Raw genomic sequence first — 7158 nt, forward strand, 5'->3', positions numbered from 1 at the left:
ACTTTCTGTTAAACTCTGGAGCTCCCTGCCTGCTTCTGTATTTTTATCTACTTATGACGAACTCATTTAAGATGGAGGTTTCAAAACATTCATCCCATTCTTTTGGCTTACTCTCCTGAACCTGTTCGGGGACTGGAATCTCAGTTGGCCTTTTTGTTTGATGATTTTTGTTGCCTTTGGCCAGGTTGCCCCTCCTACATAAAAAAAGGAGATAGCGAATGAATATGTGAAGGTCTTGGAAGGTATGTATAAGGAAAACATTGCTACTACGAACTTTTGTTGCCAAGGGCAACAAAATAATTAAAAAAAAAGGCCCACTTGAGTGCTGGTTCTCTAGAATATCAGTAAGGGTTAGCCAAAATTAGAGAACAAATGCCTTGATAACTCCCTCTTAAAAGACGTCAAGTCATAGGAAGACGGAAATACAAAGGCAGGTAGAGAGTTCCGGAGTTAATCAGTGAAAGGTATGAACGACTGAGAGTACTGGTTAACTCTTGCGTTAGAGAGTTGGACAGAAAAGGGCTGAGAGGAAGAAGAAAGCCTTGTGCAATGAGGCCGCAGGAAAAGGGGAGGCATGCAGTTAGCAATATCAATAGAACAGTTAGCATGAAAATACCGATAAAAGATAGAAAGAGATGCAACATTTCGGCGGTGAGAAAGAGGCTGAAGACAGTCAGTCAGAGAAGGGCTTTTAATTCCACCCTATCTAATAAAACTGTGTGAGTGGAACCCCCCCAGACATGCGAAGAGTACTCCATACAGGGGCGGATAAGGCCTTTGTATAGAGTTAGCAGTTGGAGGAGCGAGAAAAACTGGCGGAGACGCCTCAGAACGCCGAACTTCATAAGAGCCGTTTTAGCAAGAGATGAGATGTGGAGTTTCCAGGTAAGATTATGAGTAAAGGACAGACCACCGAAGATATTCATTGTGGAAGAGGAAGACAGTTGAGTGTCATTGAAGAAGAGGGGATAGTTGTCTGGAAGGTTGTGTCGAGTTGATAGATAGAGGAATTGAGTTTTTGAGACATTGAAAACTACTAGATTTTTCTCTGCCCCAATCAGAAATCTTAGATAGATCAGAAGTCAGGCGTTCTGTGGCGTCCCTGCGTGATCTGTTGACTTCCTGAAGGGTTGGTCGTCTCTGAAAGGACGTGGAAAGATGTAGGTGGTATCATCAGCGTAGGAGTGGATAGGCCAAGAAGTTTGGTTAGGAAGGTCATTAATTTATAATAGAAAGAGAGTGGGTGACAGGACAGAACCCTGAGGAACACCACTATTAATAGATTTAGGAGAACAGTGGCCGTCTACCACAACAGCAATAAAACGGTCAGAAATGAAACTTGAGATAAAGTTACAGAGAGAAGGATAGAAACCGTAGGAGGGCAGTTTGAAAATCAAAGCTTTATGCCAGACTCTATCAAAAGGATTTGATATGTCTAACGCTACAGCAAAAGTTTCACCGAAATCTCTAAAAGAGGATGACCAAGACTCGGTAAGGAAATTCAGAAGATCACCAGTAGAGGAACCTTGACGGGAGCCATACTGGCGATCAGACAGAAAATTGTGAAGTGACAGATGTTTGAGAATCTTACTATTCAGGATAGATTAAAAAACTTTACACAAGCAAGAGATTAAAGCTATAGGACGGTAGTTTGAGGGATTAGAACGGTCACCCTTTTTTAGGAACAGGCTAAATGTAGGCAAACTTCCAGCAGGAAGGAAAGGTAGAAGTCGATAGACAAAGTTGGAAGAGTTTGGCCAGGCAAGGTGCAAGCACAGAAGCACAGTTTTTGAGAACAATAGGAGGGACCCCATCAGGTCCATAAGCCTTCCGAGGGTTTAGGCCAGCGAGGGCATGGAAAACATCATTACGAAGAATTTTAATTATAGACATGAAATAGTCAGAGGGGAGGAGAGGGAGGACAAGCCCAGAATCGTCCAAGGTGGAGTTGTGAGCAAAGGTTTGAGAAAAGAGTTCAGCTTTAGAGACAGAAGAGATGGCAGTGGTGCCATCAGGATGAAATAAAGGAGGAAAGATGAAGAAGTGAAGTTATTTGAGATGTTTTGGCTAGATGCCAGAAGTCACGAGGGAGTTTGAGTTTGAAAGATTTTGACATTTTCTATTTATGAAAGAGTGTTTGGCAAGTTGAATAACAGACTTGGCATGCTTCCGGGAAGAGATATAAAGTGCATGAGATTCAGGAGATGGAAGGCTCAAGTACCTTTTGTGGGCAACCTCTCTATCATGTATAGCACGAGATCAGGCTGAGTTAAACCAAGGTTTAGAAGGTTTAGGTTGAGAAAAAGAATGAGGAATGTACGCCTCCATGCCAGACACTAACACCTCTGTTATGCGTTCAGCACAAAGGTGGGTCTCTGACACGGAAGCATAATCATTCCAGGGAAAATCAACATAATACCTCCTCAGGTACCCCCAGCTGGCAGAGGCAAAACGCCAGAGGCACCTTCGCTTTGGGGGATCCTGTGGAAGGATTGGAGAAATAGGACAAGATACAGAAATGAGATTGAAGATGAAAGGGTGACAGTATAAGCAGAAGGATTAGAGGTGAGGAAGAGATCAAGAATGTTGGGCGTGTCTCCAAGACGGTCAGGAATACGAGTAGGGTGTTGCACCAGTTGCTCTAGGTTATGGAGGATAGCAAAGTTGAAGGCTAGTTCACCAGGGTGGTCAGTGAAGGGAGAGGAAAGCCAAAGCTGGTGGTGAACATTGAAATCTCCAAGAATGGAAATCTCAGCGAAAGGGTAGAGGGATAGAATGTGCTCCACTTTGGAAGTTAAATAGTCGAAGAATTTACTATAGTCAGAAGAGTTAGGGAAGAGGTAGACAACACAGATGAATTTAGATAGAGAGTGACTGTTGAGTCGAAGCCAAATGGTGGAAAATTCGGAAGATTCGAGAGCGTGGGCACGAGAGCAAGTTAAGTCGTTGCGCATATAAATACAACATCCAACTTTGGAACGAAAATGAGAATAGAGAAAGTAGGAGGGAACAGAGAAGGGGGCTACTGTCAGTAGCCTCAGACAGCTGTGTTTCGGTGAGGAAGAGAAGATGAGGTTTAGTAGAGGAGGGGTGGTGTTTCACAGATTGAAAATTAGATCTAAGACCGCGAATGCTGCAGAAGTTAATGTAAAAAAAGTTGAGGGAGGTGTCAAGAGAGGAGTCCGACCTGGGGACACTTCTGGTCCCCTTCCCAGAAGGGAACTCCAAGACTCGGTTTGGAGTCGCCATTCTTTTATTTTGAATCTTAAGTGAAGGGTGTAAATGTAGTTAGTGCATGTAGTTTTGTGTGAAGAAGGAGAGTTGTCTTTAGAGGGCAGGCTGTGACTGACCCCTTGAGTTGTGAGACACAAAGGGAAACGTTCAGCGAGATCACAACTAGCTTTAATGGAAAATTCACAGCATCCCCTGAACTAGTGCTATTAGACCTCGCTGGGAGTAAATTATCGTTTCGGTAGGTGTCTACTACCTCCTCCTAACGTCAGAAGATTACCAGTATAGATGGCTAAAGAAAACAAAACAACTCTATTTCTCCACAACAGCTCACAGCAGTTAAAGTTTTTGTAAGAGCTTCAACTGGAAGAGGCAGGAAATACTAAGATCAACAGATAATATCTAAATAATCTTATGCTCTGATGGGAGAAGTTACACTTAAAGTATAAATTATTTTGCAACGTCATAAAGAACATAATAACAACAATGCAAGAAGAAAGATGCTGCAATAAGCCATCAAACCTACACGTGGCAGCCCCAAAGAAAAACATGTCTATCTTGTTTAATGTATCACCTAACCCATATCTTTATTTAATCTTCTTTTTAAACGCTCCCAACTGACTTGACACTAACAACTTTATTCTGGTGACGCTGCAGATGGAGATGCGAGCAATAAAGGCAGGCCTAACACGGCTAACTCTCCCATTAATTAAGTCAAGGAGGTCAGCAAGACACAAGCTGAAAAAATTAACTTAATACAGAGAGATAGAGAAAAAAATGGTAAAAAATAAAGTGATATAAAAACAAACTAAACACAAACCAATGTCAATAACACAACAAAAAATGAAAACAACAACAAAACAACAAAAACAACAAAAACAACTAAAACAACTACTACTACTACTACTACTACTACTACTACTACTACTACTACTACTACTACTATTACTACTACTACTACTACTACTACTACTACTACAACAACTACTACAACAACCACTACTACTACTACCACTATTACAACACCACTTTACACTACCACTAACACCACTACCACAACAACAACTGCACCACCACACCTTGCTGCACCACTTACCACCACTACTACCACCACACCACCACCACCACCACCACCACACCACCACACCACCACCACCACCACCACTACCACCACCACTACTGCTACCACCAGCACCACTGCTGCTGAGCCACCACCACCACCACCACCACTACTACTGCTGCTGCCACCACCACCACTGCTGCTACTACCACTGCTACTGCTGCTGCTGCTGCTGCTGCTGCTGCACCACCACTGCACCACTACTCACTCCACTGTTATCACTGCTACCACTGCTGCTGCTGCTGCTGCTGCTGCTGCTACCACCATTATTACTACAACAACAACAACAACTACTACTACTACTACTACTACTACTTCAATTACGAACATCATTACTACTCTATTAATATCGCCTCATACCAGCACCACCACCACCACCAACAACAACAACAACAACAAGATCCAACCAATCAACAAGACTCAAACACACGAACACACTGACCAAAGCGTTACATCATTCGGCAAACAAACAAGCAGGCGCCTGTCCACCTGTTCAACTGTTCATCTGTCTGCTTATCTACCTGTCTATCCACTGACCCCCCTGTCTCTCTTCTACAACCTGTCCTTGCCTACCTGCCAATTTAACTTTCCGCTCTCGTCATCACACCTGCATATTTCAACCTAATCTGTCTATCTACGTGTGTGTGTGTGTGTGTGTGTGTGTGTGTGTGTGTGTGTGTGTGTGTGTGTGTGTGTGTGTGTGTGTGTGTGTGTGTGTGTGTGTGTGTGTGTTTAGCTGTCATATTGCAACTTCCTGGTGCAAGTAAACTAAACGAGTTTTGAAAGTACATTGCTTCGAGCTAGAGAGAGAGAGAGAGAGAGAGAGAGAGAGAGAGAGAGAGAGAGAGAGAGAGAGAGAGAGAGAGAGAGAGAGAGAGAGAGAGAGAGAGAGAGAGAGAGAGAGAGAGAGAGAGAGAGAGAGAGAGAGAGTCATCCCCCTTCCCTCTCTCTCCCTCCCTCTCTTCCTCCCTTCTTCGTCCCCTACACAAGTAATATTTTTATAGCCTTTTTTCGTCAATATTTCTTAGTTGAGGGGAATGAGAGAGGGAATGCTGTGCTGGGACTTGAGTGAGGGTGAGAGAATGTTATAGCAAGGCAGGATGTAGTAAGTTCCGCATTCTTGTCTGTCTGTGTGTGTGTGTGTGTGTGTGTGTGTGTGTGTGTGTGTGTGTGTGTGTGTGTGTGTGTGTGTGTGTGTGTGTGTGTGTGTGTGTGTGTGTGTGTGTGTGTGTGTGTGTTTGGTCTTGAGTTCTTCCTTATTTGTATTGGTGTTTGCACTGTCTTTTTTTCACACTATTTTCTTTTTTATCTTCCATCTTCGTGTTGTTGCTATGATTTCTTTCTTCTTTCCTAATATTTTCTTTTTCTGCCGCCTACTACTACTACTACTACTACTACTACTACTACTACTACCACCACCGTAGTAGTAGTAGTAGTAGTAGTAAAGTTATGACTTATTTATCTATTTATGTCTCTTGTTTTCAGTTATTTATCCTAATTTTAACCTTGATTAAATTGATTTTCCTAGAAAGGAAGAAGTAATGGCCTTGTGAATCCCCATTATTGTTATCCTCACTAGCAGCAACAGTCATAGTAGCAGTAACATTAGCAGTAGAAGTAGCAGTCGCAGTATCAGTAACAGGAGTAGTAGTGGTAAATACTGTTCTTTCTTTCCTCCTACATCTCTTCATTCTCTCTCTCCCTCCCTCCGCTCCTGCTCCTCCTCCTCTTCTCCTCCTCCTCCTCCTCCTCCTCCTCCTCCTCCTCCTCCTGCTCCTCCGCCTCCTAGCCGCGTGTAGCACAGACAGCGGCAACCTCTTGGACAAATAGAGCACTGGCCGGCGGTGCTTCACGGAGACAGGCGAGCATTTGCATAGCTAATGATGACAAGGAAGCCACGCAGATAAAAACATGCACTGAGAAGACAAAGGGAAGGAAGTTAATGCAAAAGAAAATGTTTGGTAGTTAGTACTGTACCAAAGAGAGAGAGAGAGAGAGAGAGAGAGAGAGAGAGAGAGAGAGAGAGAGAGAGAGAGAGCACATCTTGTTACTTTCTTATCATCGAAAGCGAAAGTAAGAAGGTAAACACACACACACACACACACACACACACACACACACACACACACACACACACACACACACACACACACACATGTAAATAAATAAGGCAGACAAATAGATAAATAAATGAATAAATAAATACTAAATCAATCAATCAAATAAAAGCAAGAACAAATAGCACATGAAAAAAAAACACCTGCTAACTCACTCACTCACTCACTCACTCACTCACTCAACAGGTAACTAACTAATTGACTAGCAAATAAACTAACTAACCGTCGACTAAACTCATTCATTTACTCACTCACTCACTCACTCACTCACTCACTCACTAATTAACTAGCAAACAAACTAACTAACCGTCTACCAAACTCATTCATTTACTCACTCACAAGGTCACTCACTCAGTCACTCACTCAGTCACTCACTCACTCACTCACTCACTCACTAATCGGCTAACAAATAAACTAACTAACCATCTATCATACTCATTCATTTACTCACTCACAAGGTCAATACGTAACTAAGTAACTGACTCACTCATGAACTAACTGACTGACTGACTGACTGAAGAAATGCAAATATCGATCAAATGAAAAAAAAAGAAGAAACAAATTAAATGAAAAACAAAATAAAATGGAAAAGGCTTAGAAAAGTTAATTTAGACACGAAATGATAATAGAAATAAAGAAACACCACAATAATTGATAGAAATAGACAGTAAGAATGTTTTAAGTATAGTG

This window comes from Portunus trituberculatus, chromosome 46, assembly GCF_017591435.1.
Source record: "Portunus trituberculatus isolate SZX2019 chromosome 46, ASM1759143v1, whole genome shotgun sequence".
Lineage (NCBI taxonomy): Eukaryota > Metazoa > Arthropoda > Malacostraca > Decapoda > Portunidae > Portunus > Portunus trituberculatus.